This window comes from Notechis scutatus, chromosome 1, assembly GCF_049901735.1.
Source record: "Notechis scutatus isolate UNSWTSFEM ecotype Mainland chromosome 1, rNotScu1.2, whole genome shotgun sequence".
NCBI lineage: Eukaryota > Metazoa > Chordata > Lepidosauria > Squamata > Elapidae > Notechis > Notechis scutatus.
Genome location: NC_142009.1, coordinates 121849681 through 121869974, shown reverse-complemented (window position 1 = coordinate 121869974; position 20294 = coordinate 121849681). Strand labels below are relative to the sequence as shown.

The following is a 20294-nucleotide window of genomic DNA, read 5'->3' as shown; positions in this document are numbered from 1 at the left end:
TACTTCCTCATTTTCTTAAGTTACAACTCCAAAAAGAACCCAATCCTAGGCTTGGAAACCCAGCAGACTCATAAGTGCAGTCTTGTTCCATTAGTTGTACATGCTCTGTGCCACATTCAGAACAGTATTTACTACAGAATATCAATCCAATTGGGTTTAATAGGACTTGTTTCCAAATTATGTCTTTTAGCTGTGATAATACACTTACTTGAAAGTAAATTCAACTAAAGTAAATGGCGCTGACGTTGAAAGAAGCAACTGTGCAATTCTTAAAATTTTTCCCAGAAGCAGAATGCTCCTATGTATCTGACAACTGGGATAAATAATGACCTGGAAATTATAAACTATCTAAAATGAAAAAGAAAAATATTTGAATACGTTTAAAAATGCAAGTCGAGTAGGATTCATTCCACATTTTGCTATTTCTTTTTCTTTTATTCCCTTTTAACTTATCATAGTTCATTATTTGAAAGTGCTCTGTACTGTGATAAATTGAATTTGTCATGTACTAATGTTTATGTTCCCCTATATCAATTTAATATTCCTACCCTCCCTTTAGTTTTTTTTTTACTTTTGGTTTTATATATGCTTTCAATATTTTAGCTTTTGAAAAGTTAGACTTTAACATACTTTTATGCTTTTTAATTTTTTTGTATCTCACTCTCCTTATACTGGTCTATGATGATAATTAAATTTGGTAAGTTAACATCTCTTTATTCTAAAAATGTTGCCTTTATACATCTCTCCTTCATCTCTCCTCCTCCGTACAGTATTTTGAGTCAATTACTGTTCTTCTGGCCACAGCTTCTGTTACTGAGTGGCCTAAAAATACCATCAAATATATATGGGTGTGTGTAAAGAAATAAAGTATGTAGATAAAAAAGGTATTAGCCTCTTTTTTAAAAAGCCTTTAGAGTTTCTAGTGATTATTATAGTAGAAGGTGGAATGTGCTGTGGAATATCATTTATGTGTGGTGGTGCAATGGTTAGAATGCAGTATTGCAGGCTAATTCTGCTTATTGCCAGCAGTTTGATAATGACTGGCTCAAAGTTGTCTCAGCTTTTCATCCTTCCAAAGTTGGTAAAATGAGGAGGACCCAGATTGTTGGGCACAATACGCTGACATTATAAACTGTCCAGTATGAAGCTGTATATAAATCTAAGTGCTATTGCTATTACTATAATAGGATATTTAATATTGATTGATTTAATAGAAGTCAATGGAAAGGTTGTTATGAATGCACTCATATGAGTTTTTGACAATAGAAATGAAATGATACTGACTTTATACCTATTCAAAATAGAAATCTAAAATATCAAAATACTAATTTAAGATCAGTAAGAGCCCAAACCGGAGGATTGTTGATCAGGGAGTTGTGGAACATCAATCAGTATTACATGATTGATAATGTGCTGTGAAGCACAGTAAGACATGTGGATTAGCAAATCTGACAGTTCAATTTGTTTCTCAAACTATTAAGACAGCAAAGACTTGCTGATGTCAGTTCCTGAAAAAAGGAAAGGTAAACAATTAGATATTCCTTATCCTTTCCTTGCCTGCTGAATGTGTGAGATTACAAAATTTATCTTTAATTGAATAGCTGAGTATACAGCTGAAAAACATGCATTAGAAAATGAGATTTTGCCATTGGTAAAAGTCAATATTTACAAGGAAAAAAAGTCCTCCAATTAAAATAAATCTGACATCCTTGAATTTCTACAATTCTTTATAACGTATGTCTTACTTCTGAACATTTTAGAGACAGACATCAGAGGATACCGCATGGAAAAGCATTTTCCTTAGTTCAGCATAAAACAATGAGCAAAGTCAAAGTCATGAATATAAAAAGAAAAGGCTGAGGTGTGCATTTCAAAGGACAGTGAAATTTCTAACCAAGTTTTATGCTTCAAGTTTCTAAGCCATGCTCAGCCTTGGATTTTGTTCTTCTTACTACTGTTAGCCCTTCCCTACTGCTTCCTCCAAGCTTAGATGATCTGTTTTAGCAAAGTTTTGTATTTTAGGGGTCTAAGATTGGTTTGGATTGAGATCCTTACCAATTGCTTATGGTGGCTAAAGCACATTGAAATGACTCCAAGAACATATGGAGCTTCACAGGCAGATCCCAATTAACCTTGCTTATTAAATGGGATTTTGAATATGGTGGCAATTACTTGTGTAAAAGAATGGGAGAGATAACATGTGTGTACTATTATGAATAAAAGAGGAAGGTTCCTCTCCTGCTTAGTATCCTGAATGAGTCTGGGCAATGGTTTCATTTAATTAGCTAATATGGTATTAATTAAGGAAATGGCATGACAGGGAAAATGGAAGCTATTGTGGAATAGCAGATGAGGCTAGCAGTAGCTTCTTTTAGAGTATGCTAATAGCTTTTTGGCTCACAGCAATTTTCCCTTTATTTTCACTGATGCAGAACCACTGGTAGAGCAACTACTTATTTGAGGAAAGTGATTACTCCTAAAAATAAAGTATAACAAAATTAAAAGAAAGGATTGACCTTCCTACAGTATTGAGGTTCATGTTTTCAACAGTTTACATGCTTCTTGCAATTATTTTAATCCCTGTGTTTAAACATTTAGATCTAATCATTTATTTTGAATTCAGAAAGATTATCATACATCACAACTTTCTTACAATCTATATCAGGGATGGGATTCAAATTTTTTAACAACCAGTTCTGTGGGCGTGGCTTAGGTGGTGGGCATGGCTTGGTGGGCATGTGACTGGGTGGACATGGCTTGGTGGTCATGTTTTTGGCTGGTTGTGGCCAACTCAATATCACTCACATCGAGGCATGCATCTCCTCGCCTGGCCTCTCATGACTGTGGGGATGCTGCAACAGTCATAAGTGTGAAAAATGGTCATAAGTCACTTTTTTCAGTGCCATTGTAACATTGAATGGTCACTCCACACAAGCAAAGTACCAGCAAAGGAGGGGGGAAAAACTCCAGAGACATTCCTGAGACAAGAAGTCTAGTCCTGCCAAGAATGTAATAAGGGTTAACGGAGAGGCAGTTTCTGTAAGCAACACCAGAATGTTTCCTTCCTGCCTTCCTTACAGGATTAGGCCAGTAATTTCTTCTAACAACCGGTTCTCCAAACTGCTTAGAATGTTAACAACCGGTTCTAGCGAATAGGTGCAAACTGGTAGAATCCCACCCCAATCTATATATGTACTACCAACACTGCCATGTCTGATTGTTTGTAACCTTCAGTTGGATGGTGTCTTATAGGGCAACAATTTTTGAATCAAATACCTTAAATAGGCTAATTTATGGAATATATCCAAAATTTGGGATCTATGAGTCTTGTGGGATTGAAATTTGGCAAAGTTGTGGCCCATTTAGTGCCATCAGGCTGCAGCAGCCAGCTACAATAATGTGATTGTCCTTTCCAATGCTCCCTGCCAGCTTTCTACTAGGAAAGTCTATGGGGAAGTTGATAGGAAGTGAGAAGCCACTCCTGCTCCCACTGCTTTTTTGCCTGCACGTGCTCATTCTAAATATTGCATAATCCAAGCCTATTCTCTCTATGATACATTTTCTCTGAATCAATATATGTACAACTATTTTTCTCACATCAATACATTTCATTCTGCAATGATTAATTTGATTCAGGCTGTACAAATTTAAAGTTGACATTATTGAAGGAAGTAGATCCTGGGTTTCTGCTATGGCATTGCTCACATAAGTAATATATGAGATGTAGATGAAAATTGTAGAGGTGTGAATTTTAATACAAATCCCACTTGAGTTTGCAAGAAGGTCTTTAATTCATTGATTTTCTAAGTGGGTCATGTGCTGATCCAAAATGGAGACTTATTTTGGATCAGCACACAACCCACTTAGAAATACCTTCTCCATTTTCTTGCTTTCATTGCATCCATTGTTTTGGTATTGTTTAAAGAGGAAGAGAAAGAAAGTGTATTAGAGAGAGAAAAGCAGAAAGAGAAGACATCACATTCACAAATGGTCTTTATCAGTTCATGTTGGGACTGCAACATGCTCTGCTTAGGCTGCTTTGGAAGGCTATTGCAAAACCTGTTTATTATAAAATGTAGCAGCTTATGTGTGAAATCTATGAATTGTTTCAGTAGAGAAACACTTCTTTTGATGTTACTGTCCTGTTCACTTGTAGATTCCTATTTTTCAGAATATCAATTATTATCTATAAAGTATTTTGTGGAAACCCCAACTGCCTTTGGAGCTGTTGTTGTTTGTGAATGCATGCTGAGTATTTCCAAACCAGTTTCCATGAAACTAAAAGGGCAGGGGCCAGTTTGATAGCCAGTTTGCTTTCCAAAGTACTGATGGCTTCCTTCCTGTGTATCTGTGAGGGTATGTTCTGGATGGAAAGTGAAAACAATTGTTTTCATGAAGCTTTTGAGTAAATTATGGTGGAGCTGGAGGCTCTACTGCTATGTTATTCTGGTTGTGCACTGGAGTTCTTGGTGGGTTCAAAATCTGTAGATTCTTAAGATTTTGATCCCTTGCCCTGCAGATGCAGCACTGGTTCTGTCTGCTTATTTTTAAATTTTTATTATTGCTTCTATGTTTTAGAGTTTTATGGTTCTATTTTTATTTGTAAGCTATCCAGAGTCTTAAAACTGAAACAGCATAGAAGTTTGCAAGATAAAAATAAAAGGATAGAAGTATAGCAGATACAGCTCCTTACTTTAAATGCCAAGCTGCAGCTGTCAAAACTGCCTCTCCTACATACAAAATTTAAAACCTGACCATCCTGGACAAAAAAAATGGCAGACATGAAGAAATAAATGGACTATTAATATAGACAACAGGCAAAAAGAAATGTTGCTTCAAAATCATTGCTTTAATCACTGCTTATAATTAAAATAACTGTTATTTTAAAATATCCCATACATTTTGCATTTTACATTGTAATTTTTTTTGCAATATGTAGATTCTTAAGAAAATGGCACAGTGCTGCATTGTTTTAATTTCCCTGAATTATTGAAAACTTTTGGCATTCCTAAAATAGCACCAATGAATCATTCCTCACGTTAATTCATTAGGATTATTCATGACTGTGCTACAATTGCCGAGCCCCAATCCAAATGTAATTCCATTTACATTTGGAATTACTCAGGGGGTTTCGGAAGACATTGACTTATACTGCACACTGAAAGTCATTGAAAAGTTAATGCTCTCAGGACTTTCAGTTGCAGCTCATACCCTATTTGTGGGTCACAGTGAGTATTGACTGCCTACATAAATATAACTGTATAGCCTGTCATAGTCTCAGTTTAAATAATTTGCTTGTAAGACGGAACTTAATGAATGCCAACCATCTCACATGCCCCTTCTTGTTCTCTCTGGGTGAGAGAGGTGAATTCAGGTGTGCTTTATTTTGCCTCCTGCTGCAGGCAAGATGGTATCTGTGGTCAATATGGTTAGATCCTAAATGGGAAGGAGGCTGCTAGGCAATATTATTAGAAGAGAATGAAGTAAGGTGCCACCTAGAGGTCTCCTGTCCTCACCAATGTAGATTTCAGATCTAGTGTGATATTATTCTTACAAGCTGCTCTTGTATATATTTAAATAAAGTGAATAGATACACATTACAGAGAGAAAACATTCAGTTCGTATAAATGCAACAATAAATAATGAACTGGAGCATTTAAAATAATCCATGCAAATACCACATGCAATTTTTAATTCTGAATATTTTGTATTTCTTAAAAGCATTCCCAGACTACTAGTTTGTCTTTTCTTTTTAACCCCATTCTTGTTTGGAAATCCCTTGCTGTTAGGAACTTCCCATTTTAAATTCAGCACAGATTTAGTCACCACTACATGAGAAGGTTGAAGCTAAGCTCTAATAATTAACACATTGTCACTGCTTTAAGTAGTATTGCAGTAATAGTAGAACATTTCTGGTCTATGTCATTTGTGTTGGAAAACTACCAGTTTAGTTATTCCAGTTTTGTTCTCAGCATCCTCCAATCAGTCCCTGTGCCCAGATCAGAGCAAGTACACATGTCTCTCAGTTTAGCAAGTAAAATTAAAAAAGAAAGGTAGTTTTTTCCCTCCCAATCATGGTCTCTTGTGGATCCTCATCGTTAATCAGTTCTGGGAGGTGTAATAAGTACCAAAAATGATAAGTACCAAACAAATTTTGCCTATAAGGAATAATGTAGTGAGTCACAAGGCAGATGACACTGACAAGTTCTAGCTTGAGTACCACACAAATGATGAGTACCTAAACAAAATGTACTGTGTCAAAATGTGTTGAGTACCAAATTAAATGAGTTTCAAAGCAGTTGAGTACTACGATACCATTGTAGTGTTAATTCAGCATTATGACAAACCTTGTACTCTTCCTGATAAATAATAGTTGGTCCTGGGCTTGATAATGCAATTATAAGATTTATTCCTCTGATATAAATGTAGCATGTATAGTTTTTTAATATGTAGTTTATTTTATTTTAGTAAAAGCATAATAAAATTAGTTGAATATTACTTTAAATATTGATTACAATCCACTCCAAATTCAGTAGGTTTTAGTTCTTGTGATTTCAACATAGAAGTTATAATATTATTTACTGTATTTATCTGAAAAAAAAAGTTTTGGTTCTAAATGATTTATATTTAAAATGGGAGGAATCAATTATTATCCTAATTTTCCAAGGATGACACTTTCATTCAAAGTTGTCTTCTTTTCAGATAAATACAGTCATTTCTATCTACTGAAGTTATTTATTCAACTGTGATTCAATCCTTAATTATTTGGGGTTACAAAGCATTCTGCATGCTTCCTTTAATTAGAGATAATTGAATCACATTACATTAGTATTGCTGTTGGTTTCTGTGTACTTAGGCAATTTAAAATTATACAAAAAAGATTTGTTTGTAAATTTATAAAAAATAGCAATCAAAAACACAGCCAACAGAAGCCAAGGTCTCCCAATATTTGTTGAATATTGTGACCTTAGGAGGTACACAATTTAGTTGTTGGTTGGTAAAGTGTCCAGAGCAGGGCTTTTGGAATTTTTCCCAATCCCTTTGCAAGTGTAAGAATCATTTTACTTTTCTCCTATGTATCAAAGTATGGTATTTTATCTGTCTATCTTATTATTAACCCATGTGTATCTGTGAGGGTATGTTCAAAGCAAATAGATATATGCTGCCTCTGTGTGTGTGTGTGTGTGTGTGTGTGTGTTTGTGTGAAGGTATAACCATGGTAAGTTATTGTCTCTATGTTTGGTATGGGTGGAAGGCGGGCTGATAGTGCTCTACTTTGTGGGTAGGGGTTTAGAATGAAACAGTTGTCAATATTCCAAATCACAGTTAACTGCAGGGTTTTGTTTTGTTTTGTTTTTTTGGCAGCCCTCAATTGCATCCAGCCCCTTTTCAAACTTTTGTTGGCTTCTCCAGCCCTCCTAAATTTGGCCCTCTTCTGTTTTGTGTTTGGAGATTTATGTTGTTGGACATAAGGAGTCCTAAGCCCTTTACATAATTTCTTTAAACAAGAATGAAAAGGAAAAATTAGCATTACAGGAATTGTTATTCTAAAATCGCTCACAGGAACATAGACTATGTATATCAAGTATATATTCAGTATATCAAGAAGTGGAGAGTATCAATATACTACTAAACTCACATTATCTGTTTTAGACGAGTGAAATGGAAGGTATGCTGCAGAAGTTATTGAATCAATATAAACCAAATGAGCTACTTAAAAAATGCCAGGTCTCATGACTCCCATGGAGTATGAAATTTGGGGAAGTTGTGGCTGCTTCAGAGATATTGCAGGTTCCAATTACACTTCCCAGAAACACATAATTGCATGGTACATGGGAACATGGGAGGACCATATTCCCTGCCTTCTTTCCTGCTTCCTTCTGGCCTCTGCAGCCAATTTGCTGGCCATAAGGCCAAATAAGCAAGGATGAAATTTGATATATCTTTAACAGTGATGGGAAGTATGGGAAGGATGAATGAATGACTCAGATGCCTGCTGATGAGTAAATCTGGCTGGGGCACTTGTACCTGACAGGTGTGCCTCTTCCTGCCTTGTGGGAGAGAGTCCTTGGGACATGTTAGAATGGGGAGCAGGGATACAACTTTTCTCATGGTCTACAACTTCCTTTCTTCCCCCTTCCTCCCAGCAAAGTGGCAGTAGTCCCACAGGTCAGTCAAGGACGAGTGATTTCGGCCACTCCTTCCCAACTTCCCACAAGTAACATCAGTGAGGAAGCTGGCAGGAAGATACTCAGTGGTGGGATTCAAAAGTTTTTACTACTGGTTCTGTGGGCGTGGCTTGGTGAGTGTGGCAGGGGAAGGATACTGTAAAACCTCCAATCAGAGGTGGTATTTGCCAGTTCTCTGAACTACTCAAAATTTCCACTACCGGTTCACCAGAACTGATCAGAACCTGCTGAATGCCATCTCTGAAGACACTTCAAATCCCACTTTTTTCCCCCAGCTACTGTACATATCTTTGCATGCAATTTTTCTACAATTAACTGCAGCTGGGTGTTGCCTTTTGCTAAAATGCATATGATTGTGGTTATTTTCCTAAAACCCACAAATTTCTGTATGCATATTTTATTTTTTCACATGAATTTCAGGTTCTCTTAAAGAACTCCTGAATCACTATTCTTCTAACAATTTTCTTGAGACAAATTTCTGATGGAACTCTATTTTTATACCCTCTTTCCTTAATAGCCTAAGCAGCTTTATAGGTGAATTTTCTCCAGTTCTATTTCTTGCTTAGTCACCATTTTAAAATAAATCTGCATTCTAAAAAATGTAAATTAAAATATTATATGCCTTTAAAATCTCATATAATTTGGGCAGTAGGGGAAACAATCTGAAAACTGATCAAGCTGAATTTTTTTTCTTCTAATCAATTCTTGTGAAATGTCATTCACATAGCGAGAGGGGTTATATTAAACAACCTGTGTCCCATTGGTTCATTCTTTCAGAAATATTTCCTTACATAAACAGAGAAATAGAATGATCATACAATATATTGAAGAAAGCACATATACATATATGCCACCCAGTGTCACTTGTTGAGATAGACAGCTACAGAAATCAAATAAATAAATAAATGTAGATATTTGTATGTATTTCTTCCGTAGTTGGAAAGAAGACTAAACCATTTAGCAAGACAAAACAAACTGGAGAGCCATCTCTCCAGACAGAATAATTTTTTCACTTGCAGGCACTTAGAGAAGGCAACCTTGAATACCTTTTCTTCTGTATCATTGACATTTGCAAGCAGCTTTTATTTGTTTTTTAATCTTGCTCCTTCCTTCCTTCCTCCCTCCCTTCCTTCCTTCCTTCCTTCCTTCCTTCCTTCCTTCCTTCCTTCCTTCCTTCCTTCCTCATTATAACACAAACGACTAGACAAAATTCTGATTGGCTCCTCAATTTTCATTTTCAAAGTTCTGAAATACCTTTCTCTTTATACCTTGCTGCTGTCAGTTTCTAATCTAGCCCTGTCTAAAAACTCCAGTTTAACTACCCATATCTCTTCATTTTTTTCTCATGAGAATTTCAGCTTTTCTTTCTTCTACCCTTTAGCTACTGACTTCTGTTTAAGAACAAAGATACCATCCTTCTTCCTTTAAACCCCTTCCCATCTTTCTGCCAAGTCAAGCTTTTTTCAAGTGTATACTAAAATGAATTATATAAATTGAATCTCATTTACTTCTTTCATCAACTTGCTCTTCTACTTCAAATGCTGTAGAATAAACACTTCAGGGTAGTGTAAAGTGCCACATATTCTATGTTGATATTACTAATATTTAAAAAAATAGCAAGCTTGCACTTTAATAATGTTCTAGGATGGGCAATTAGGGCTTCACTTATTTTTGTTTTAATGGGCTGCAGTGAGTATAGATTACAGATTTGGATGGGCAGAAAAGGCTGTTGGCTTACCTGAGACACCCATTCTCGTTGGACTGCAAGAGAGTCCAGGACATCCTCCTGGATGCCTCCTTCATCTTGGGACTGAGTCTGCCAAGCTGTTTAGACCTGCTTCTGTTGCCATGGTTACAAAGCTTTTGGTGAAGTGATCTTGACAGATGTGACATGATTTCTGTGAAAAAATAAGATCCCCCCCCCCAAGCTACCAGACCTCCCTAGGGTGGGGCTGGACTCTCTTGCAGTCCAACAAGAATGGGTGTCTCAGTTAAGCCAATGCCCTTTCTCCGTTAGACTGCTGCGAGAATCCAGGACAGGGACTTACCAAAGCCGGCATGTCCCTGGGAGGACTAGGTCTGTCCAAGTCCATCTGCTCCAAGAGAACCCTCTGGAGCACCCGTCTGCCAAAGACTGCATGCGCAGAAGGGAAAGTGTCCAGATGGATAAACAGGGAAGGTGATGACCAAGTGGCAGCTTGGCAGATTTCCTCTATAGAAGCCTGTATAGCCCAGGCTGCTGTTGTAGCTGCACTCCTTGTGGAGTGAGCAGAAGGTCTATTGGGTACAGGGAGACCCTGAGTCTCATAAGCCGTAGATATGCAGGACCGAATCCACCTGCCCATTGTAGATGGAAAGACCCTGTTGCCTAATGTGGCCAGTTGGAAAGACACAAAAAGTGATTCCATTTTCCGGAAAGAAGAAGTCCTTTTTACATATATGTGTACCGCTCTGCATACATCGAGAATGTGCCACTTCTTTTCAAGCACATGGCTAGGATTCAGACAAAAGTCCAGCAAAACCAGTTCTTGCACTCTGTGGAACAAAGAATTAACTTTTGGAACAAAACCTTTCTAACCTCAGCACCACCCTGTTATGGTGGAAAATGCATAAGTCTGCCCTAACAGAGAGCACTGCCAGCTCCAAAACCCTTCTCACCAATGTGATAGCTACCAAGAAAGCTACCTTGATTGTGAGGAACCTCAGGCCAATAGATCTCAATTGCTCAAAAAGGGAGCCCCCCGTAAGAGTCTGCAGGACTTTCAACAGGTCCCATGTAGGATAGCTATGGACTATAGGTGGTTGCAAGTTCGTCGCTCCTTTGAGGAACCTACGAACCAAGAGATGGTGAGAAAGAGACTCCAATGTACCAGCAGATAAAACTGAGGACAAAGCTGCCACCTGCCTGCAAAGAGTGTTGGGCGAGAGCCCTCTGTCCAGCCTGTCCTGGAGGAACTCCAGAATGTTGCTTATAGAAGCCGAAGTGGCAGTACGTTTAGTCTTAGTACTTCATAGGTCAAAAGGCCTCCAAGTGGCATCATATATGTGATTAATTGATGGTCTTCCAGAGCCCTGGATCATTGCAATTACTTTGGAAGAGAAACTTTCCTTGGCTAAAGATCCCCACTCAATTGCCAGATGGCCAGATGGAGCCATTGAGGCTCCAGATGGAGCAGGGCCCCCTGGATGAGGGAAATCCTGTTGAGGGAATCCTCCAAGGTCAAGCCACTGATAGGTTCACCAGATCCATGAACCAGGGATGTCTGGGCCAATGGGAGGCCAGGAACAAAATCTCTGCCTTTTCCGACAATAGCTTCCTGATTACAGCTGAATGAGAGGAAGAGGTGGAAAGACATACAGGAGACCCTGAAGCCACTGGCTCCGAAGGGCATTGATCCCTTCCAACCCCAGTGTGGTGAACCTGGTGAAGTACCTGGGCAGTTGGGGGTTGAATGGAGAAGCAAACAAGTCCACGGCCAGTGTTCCGAAAATCTCTGTCATCTCCCTGAATAAGTCCGGATGGAGACACCATTCTAAGTGGTCTATTTTGGCTCTGCTGAGCCAACCGGCTTGTACGTTGTTGACTCCTGAAATGTGTTCCACCCTGAGGGACAGCAGGTGCCTCTCCGCCCAAAGATCTAACTTCTCTGCCTCCTGCATGAGATTCTTGAATCTGGTTCCCCCTTGATGCGGGCCTTGGTGGACACATTGTCCATTAGATATTAGAACATGAGTCCCTGCTACTCTGTCCCAAAACTGCCTGAGGGTCAGGTGAATGGCGCTGAGCTCCAGCCAATTGATTGGCCGAGTACAGTCCAACTGAGACCACTGACCCTGCACTGTCTCTGATTGTGGATGTGCTCCCCAACCATAAAGGCTGGCCTCAGTGGTGATAACGATGTGGCTGGGTCCCTTGAAAAGTTGTCCCCTGCTGATGGCTTGGGACTGCCACCACTGGAAAATTTGGATAACCGAAAGAGAGACCAGGATCTTAATCTTAATGACCTCTGATAGGGCAGGAGGAACCATTGTAACAACCAGGCATGGAGTCGAGCCCATGAGATGATGGATATACAAGATACCATCTTGTCCAGGAGCTGTGACAGTAGAGCCAGGGGCACTGTGTTGCTGTTGAATCTGCTTCGCTAAAGACTGCAAACTCTCCTGTCTGTCTGGAGACAGGAAAACTTTGTTGGAGATCGTGTCTATGACTTCCCCCAGATGGAGAAGACAGGTGGTCAGAAGCAGATGGCTCTTCTTGATATTTATCAAAAAATCCATACAACTGCAGCACCTGTAAAGTAAGTTGAAGGTCTCTCCTGGCAGTGAGGTCCGAGGACGATTGTATTAATATATCATCCAGGTAACATTGAGCAGCCAATATTTTTGAAAATACTCTGGGGCTGAAGAAAGCCTGAAGGGTAGGGCCCGATACTGGTAATGCTGTCCATTGTAATGGAACCGGAGAAATTTGCAATGGTAAGGCCAAATTGGCACATGGAGGTAAGCCTCCAAAAGATTTATTGACTTGAGGAAGTCGCCCTCCTTAATGGTCTCTAAGATGGTCTGGAGCAACTGCATTTTGAAATGCCGGTAAAGGATATAGTTGTTACCGACATTTCAGGTCCAGGATTGCTCTCCAATCCCCCGAGGTCTTTGGGATGACAAATAACTGGGAATAGAAACACTGCCCATGCTGATCCTGGTACCGCCTGGATAGCTTGGATATCCACTAAATGTTGAATGGCGGTTTCCATGAGGATCCTCCTGTCATTGTCCTGAGAGATGGGACAGCATATAAAGAATCTCGGAGGAGAGGAGAGGAATTCGAGGCAAAGGCCTGATCTCACAGTCTGCAAAACCCAGGCGTCAGATGTTATATTCTCCCCTCAAGAAGCAAAGATGGACAGGGAGCCTCTGATGGGGGAGTTAGACATGCAGTCACTTGGAACATTAGAAGTGACAACCCCCTCTGCCTCAAAAGGGCTGCTTGCCACGGGATGGTCATAGTTGTCTACCTCTTGCTGGGCCAGAAAGGCCCTCTGAAAGCATGAAAATCTGGAACCAGAATCTTGGCAGAAAGAAGAGGGATGGAAGTATGGAGGCGGTCTTGTTCAGACCTTTTGAAGATGGAAGGGAGTATCTTCCTCTTGTCCCTGGTCTCCACCAGGAAGGGCTACAGGGAATCTCCAAAGAGCTTGTCCCCCTTGAGTGGTGCTGAAGCGACCTTCCATTTCCTCCTAGAATCCATAACAATCTCTGCACTGTCACTGAGGATGCCATCGCTTTGGTAGCAAACTTTGCAGAATTAAGTGTTGTGTCCGCTGTGAACTCAGTGATAGCAATTATTTTATTTAAATCTTGGTGCGCTCGGATATCCCCTGCTGGTATGCACTCTTGTAATTGTCTTAGCCAGCGAACCAAAGCTCACATGAAGAATGAGGCCACAGTCGAGGCCCAGACCACCCAGGCAGCTGCCTGATGGGTCCTCTGTAAGGTCTACTCAGACCACTTGTTATCCCCTTTCAGCACATCCTCTGGCTCTGTAGGGGTTCCTGAAGTCGAAACTGAAATATCTACAAAGGGATCTACAGTGGGCATTTGTAAAGCTTTGGCCAAATCTGGGCCCACGTTATAAAATCTTTTGTCGTCAGTGGTAGGGCTAGGACCAGTAGACCACCTGGAAAGGTGCATTGTTTAAGCAGCACATCAAGAAAAAGTTTGGGCAATGGTAAAACCTCTGTTTGTATAGTAGGCTGCAGGAAAAAGGAGTCTCCCTAGGACTACAAGTCTGGGGAAGCCTCTGTAGTAGTCTCATCTGGGGCTAGATGGGCAGTGTTCTTGGCCTTATACAAAAGGGATTTAAACAATGTTGGCTTAAATAAATCCATGAACAGTGGCTGTTCAGATTTCCTGCCTTCACCTTCAGACAAATTAGAATCCCTCACTTCCCCTTCCTCCTCTTCTGAACCAGAAGAATGGCTGTGTTTGGATTGACCCATGGAACACGCCTCCTGGTATTCTAGCCATTCACTGTAGGAAGGGTTTAAGGCCTGCACCAGTCCTAGTATAACCAGCTCTCCCAAGTGGAACTTCCTCCTGAAGGAAGGCTTACAAATAGTCCAGGAGCTGACCCAGTAGGTCCTAAACTCTTGTTGAATTCCATCCACAATCCCCTGTCTTATGGCCACAGACACCACCTCTCTCATATTATCTGGGACATCTGTTCCTGGGTAGGCCCCAGGCCCTAGGCCTGCCGCAGTGGGGGTAAAGGTAGCTACAGTTGCAGGCTTCTGCCAGCCCTTGGGTGGATTGCTACATATATTAGAGGCCTCTGAAGCCCAGAGAGCTGGCCTGCTGCAAGGGACTGCTCTACTAAGATCCTGGGGAAGAGAAAAGTCTATCTCACCAGCCCCATCTGGTGACCAGGCCTGGAAACATTGCCTGGGGCCTGGATCTACTTCTCCTGAGGTGGATACATTTCAGTGGGAATCCTGAAACTCACCCAAGTGGGGTGACAGTTGGCCCCGCCTCTCTAGATTTTCTAGGCCCTTTGCAAATTGTCTTTCTAGGGCCTGATGCATTTGTTTCTCAGCCAAAAAACTTTGCCATGAGCTGAGGGTCTTTTGCCAGGATCATTCATGATTCAACTGTCTGATTCCGCTGTCTGTGACTTCCCTCAGCGCCCAGGGCCGAAGTCCTGGCCCTGGAATTAACACAGGAGAACAGCGAAGCCTCATTCTCCCCCATAGTATTGGCGCCACCAGATCCCCGGGAGCTGTTTGTCGATGTTAATCAGGGGTGGGATTCTACCGGTTCAGATCAGTTCTATAGAACCAGTTGTTATGATTCTGCACAGTTCAGAGAACCGGCACATTGTGCCCCTGGCTGGCCCCACCCCTCTCCACCCTCCCCTCCCCGTCAGTCCTTATCATGCATGTGCAACAACACGTGAATGCCCGACATTGCTGACTGCATTCTCCCCTGCCCAGTCACTTCTTAAGGGATTTTTTTTCTTCCCTCCCAATGATCAGCTGTTCCAATGATCAGCTGTGCTGGGATCCCTTCACTGTCTTACTGCTTCTCCCAGGAGGCTTGTTTGAGGCCCAGGAGGCAAAAAGGGGCATGCGGGGGGGTGCTGTGTGCCCTCTCTGCGCTCCATGTTTTGCCTTCCTGGGCCCCAGGGAAACTTTCTGGGAGCAAAAGTGCCCCCCCCAGGAGGCTTCTCTGAGGCCCAGAAGGCCCCCAAAAAAGGGGGGCTGCAAAAAAGCCATGCCTACCCAGTCACATGGCCACACCCACCTAGCCATGGCCACCTAGCCACACCCCTGGTTGTTAAAAAATTTGAATCCCACCCCTGATATTAATCTCTTGAAGGAAAACACTTTAAAACTCGAAGTTATGCTCTGTGAGAGCCAAGACACATCCAGCCTTGACGAGGGACTGAGTCAAAAGCTGGGTAACCATGGCAACAGAGGCGGGTCTAAACAGCTTGGCAGATTCATCCCAAGATGAAGGAGGTGGAGTTTTCCCTGTCCTGATTCTTGCAGCAGTCTAACGGAGAACATTCTATTTTTAGCGATTTCTTGAAGTTTTAATTTTAAACTAGATTTTTTAGTTTATATTATCAAGTAAATGTATTTCTAGTTCAAATGTTTTCTGAGTCAAGTTTAACGCCTGGCAGCTTCATGGAGCAGTCCATGTAGTCTTCTTCAGTGTAATAGTGTGGAACGACATGTCACTGGAATAATTCCATAATGATTTTTAGAGTTCTCAGTACTGACTATAGTCCTTGTGATCTGCCATCCAAATAACTACCAGCAATCATTAAATGACTGGTTGCTTAATGACTGTTCAAAGTTATGACAGATTTCAGAAAAGCATCCTCAAAATTCCAATTGCCTCAGACACAAACACACACATCTGGGGACATGTGATTATATTTCAGGTGCTTAGGAACTGGCAAGCAATTACAATTGGTTGCAGCAACCCACAGGCATATATCTGCAATTTGTGGTTTTTTTTACCATTTTCTGGGAGAAAACGGGGGGAAATGTGCATTGTTTATTTTATTTATTTATTTATTTATTTGATTTGCCAATTGTTTACAAGATAGTAAGTATAAGTGTATACATAGTTGTGAATACATGAAATGGGTACATATAAGAAAAATAAAAAGAATAAGAGAAACAATAGGACAGGGACGGTAGGCACGTTGGTGCGCTTATGCACGCCCCTACAGACCTCTTAGGAAAGGGTGAGGTCAATAGTAGACAGTCTAAGGTTAAAGTTTTTGGGGTTTGGGGAAGAAACCACAGAGTCAGGTAGAGTATTCCAGACATTGACCACTCTATTGCTGAAGTCGTATTTCCTGCAATCAAGTTTGGTGCGGTTAACTTTGAGTTTGTATCTATTGTGTGCTCTTGTGTTGTTATGGTTGAAGCTGAAGTATTCATTGATAGGTAGGACATTGCAATGTATGATTTTATATACCATGCTTAAATCAGACCGAAGACGGCGTAATTCAAGGTTTTCTAGTTCTAGAATTTCAAGTCTGGTGGAATAAGGTATTCTACAACGAGTAGAGGAGTGGAGAACTCTTCTTGTGAAATATTTCTGGACTTTCTCAATTGTGCTAATATCAGATACGTAATGTGGGTTCCAGACTGATGAGCTGTATTCGAGTATTGGTCTAGCAAATGTTTTGTATGCTCTAGTTAGTAGTGTGATATTACCAGAGAAAAAGCTACGTAGGATTAGGTTAACAACTCTTAATGCCTTTTTGGCTATGTAGTTGCAGTGGGCTCTAGCACTTAGATCATTAGAGGTGAGTATTCCAAGGTCCTTTACAGAGCTTGGGTCATCAACAAGATCTTGACTATTCAGCTTGTATTTTATTTTCTGATTTTTTTTGCCAATATGTAAGACAGAGCATTTATTTGTTGAGATTTGAAGTTTGACCATTCTGATACATAGTCAAGATCTTTTTGTAGGGTAGCAGTATTGTCTGTGGTATTGAACAGCTTTACATCATCAGCGAAAAGAACACAGTTGCTCTTAATATGATCACAGAGGTCATTTATGTAGAGTATGAAGAGAGTTGGTCCTAGAACACTGCCTTGGGGGACACCACTATTGACAGGTACAGAATTTGATAGGACGCTCCCAATTTTGATCATTTGTTGTCTGTTTGCCAGGAATGCTTCTATCCAGTTATGCAGTTGTCCAGAGATACCATAGGATTTTATTTTCAGGAGTAGTTTGTCGTGTACCACTGAATCAAAGGCTTTACAGAAGTCTATGTAGATTGCATCTATTGCTTTGCCCTGATCGAGTTGTGTTGTCCATATGTTTTTGCAGTGTAAGAGTTGCAGATTACAGGATAGTTTTTTTCTGAAACCAAATTGTTTATTGGAGAGTAGGTTGTTTGTCTCTAAGTGGAGGATGATGGATTGGTTAATAATTGATTCCATGACTTTACAGATGACGCAGCATAAGGAGATTGGTCTGTAATTTTCAACTAGGCTGGGGTCTCCCTTTTTGAAGATGGGGATGACTGTGGCTTGTGACCATAGGTTAGGCAAGGAGCTGGTCCTGAAAGATTTTTCAAAGATTATGCTTAGAGGTTTGGCTAAGGCAGTGGATAGCTTTTTTAAGAAGTAGGCACATATTCCATCCGGTCCAATAGATAGATATGGTTTTAGATTGCGTAGTGCTTTTTCAACATTGTCTTCTGTAAAATCGATATGTATTAAATCATTGTGGTTATCTGTGGTACAGCTAGGAAATATCATTTAATGACCAAGTGGTTTGCTTAATGACTGTTGTGATTGACTTTATCACCATCATAAAAAATGTTGTAAAATTGAGTCTGGTCACTTGGTGCCTCAACTTAAAGCCACAATGATTTATGACCAAAAATCATTGTGGTCGTCGCCAAGGACTACCTGTAGATCTGATCCAGCTTTTTCAAGATCAGTTACAATTGGCTCAATGCTGGAATTTAGCTGGACATTTAATGCTTATTTTGAAATTTTACTGTACACCATACCAACTGCAAAGAAATTACAAAGATTGTTGAAGAAGCTGTTGAAATTGTTTGGAAGTCCAAGTATGTTCAGTTATCACACCACTGATTATTTTTTATATTAAAGTTAGGCATATTATAGCAGACAGTGGAATCTGCTGTTTAAGTTTTCTCTTAAAGTTTAGAACATTTTATATTCTTTTTTTTTAGCTACCGAGTGCCCAATATTGAAAGCAGAAGGACATCACTTCACTCATCTGTGCAAAGACAACTTAAGGGTTTCAGGTGAGTTTTCTTTATATTAAATAAGATAATGTCCAACATTATTACAATGCGTAACTTGATTTTAATAATAAATTGTGCCTTTAATCTTTGGAAATGTGTTTTAATGAAAGGAGAACATTTTATTTGGAGTGTTGCAAATAAGTTTAGAATCTTTCTGATTTTAATTCATGTTTGCTTTAATTGAAAGAATGAAAGCAGCATTTTTAGCTCATTCAGATGCAAAAGGAAATGACAAGTACATTCCCCAGAGGTTGCCAAGTCAACTACTAGGAGAATTTCCTATGAATATACTATTAACAATGAAAACTGGGATTTGGATATTGTTGTGGCCAAGATTTCAGATCCATTTCAGAGCCTATCAACCATTTTCTCTGTTTTGATAAAGTATATTAAGTGGGCAGTTGATAATACAGCTTGATTACATCTTTCAGGTTTTGATTTAGCAGAAAGCTTCTCTTTGAGACAGACTTCATGTGGAGTTGAAAAACCATGTTTTAAACTGGGGAATGCACCTCTTATCAAAGATTCTCAGTAAGTAATCAAATACCCTATTCTTGGATAACTACCATTGGCAATATCAAGAGTGATTGGAAGCTGCCCATAGTTGGTCTGAAGATGGGAGGCTGTGTGAATGTTTTAAATGAATAAAGTATATCAATAAAGTATGGGTTAGTAGGGACCGTCTGCCACAGGTGCTGACAATAAGGGGGTGCAGTGTCTGGTGAAGTGGATAATGTGGAGGTATCTGGAGAGTTGGTGGTGTGCAGCCAGATCACTGCTGCCAGCATTCCAATCAGCTGTTTGCTGTGGGTGGCATGGCACAGGAGCAACGGAAGGGGTGGGGGGTATTAAAATGTGATCTGCTTCAAACATTCTAGGTATGCCATTGATAAATATGATCCCAAAATTCTTTTATATTCTTCTATAATTCTTTTTCATATTCATTGTTACTTTTCTTTGAGTTTCTTTATTCCATGCTTTCTGCAACTTGAATTTCCATTCTCCCGCAATAATTAATTGCTTTTTCTGCAGTTTTAATTTGAGCCAGGCAAATTCCAAAATAGCTATTTGTTTGTAAACTATGGATGGTCATGTGAACTGTTCTTTCAGTTTTGTTCACAAATAGTGAAATAAAAAGCTTTTATATGCTGTGTGAAATAGTCTAAAATTCAATTTAAATTTTAATATGTCTTGGAAAATTTCAATATGTTTATTAAAAAAAAACTAGAGAGAAGATCATGTAACTGAACAGATTATTATTTCATACGAATAGAACTTTCCATGGTGACTATCAGCTTATTTTACCTTTTCTCCTCTGCTGCTTGTGAAATTGTAGTTTGTATATATTGTTTCCCATCACTCACTCAATATAGATTGGAAAAAAGAACATTTATAAAAAGAAGAAAAAAGTGTGAACTGCCTGATTTTTCTCCATTCTTTATGAACAACTTCACAAATGAATAAATGAACATGATAAAGCCCACAATTTAGTATATGTGTGCATATCCTATGCCAAATGCTCTGCAGATTTTATTGTTTATTTGTTCTCTTTCCTCCTCAAAGATCTGATTACCCTATAAATGTTCCTAAACACAAAAATATGAGTTATGGCTTTTGATGCAAGGACAATTTAAAAGGAAAGTGACATCAGTCTGCATACAATGCATTAACTTACACCCCTAAAACATTTTTGAATCCATCATCTGTGTACAGTGCTTTTGAAGAAGAAAGCCTCAAATCTGTATGTTTCTGTACACTTTTTAACTTCTACCACACAGTTAATAAGGTGAGCT

At 39.7% G+C, this 20294-nt stretch overlaps 1 long non-coding RNA gene across 1 annotated transcript in view; it reads left to right on the top strand.

Annotated features, from left to right (window-relative positions):
• Positions 1–19036, top strand: part of LOC148132969 (uncharacterized) — a 29598-nt gene extending 10562 nt beyond the window's left edge. Inside the window, exons 3-4 of the long non-coding RNA XR_015747014.1 lie at positions 18427–18501; positions 18933–19036. This is a non-coding gene — a long non-coding RNA (uncharacterized LOC148132969). The remainder of the gene's footprint in view (positions 1–18426; positions 18502–18932) is intronic.
• Positions 19037–20294: the final 1258 nt, after the last annotated feature.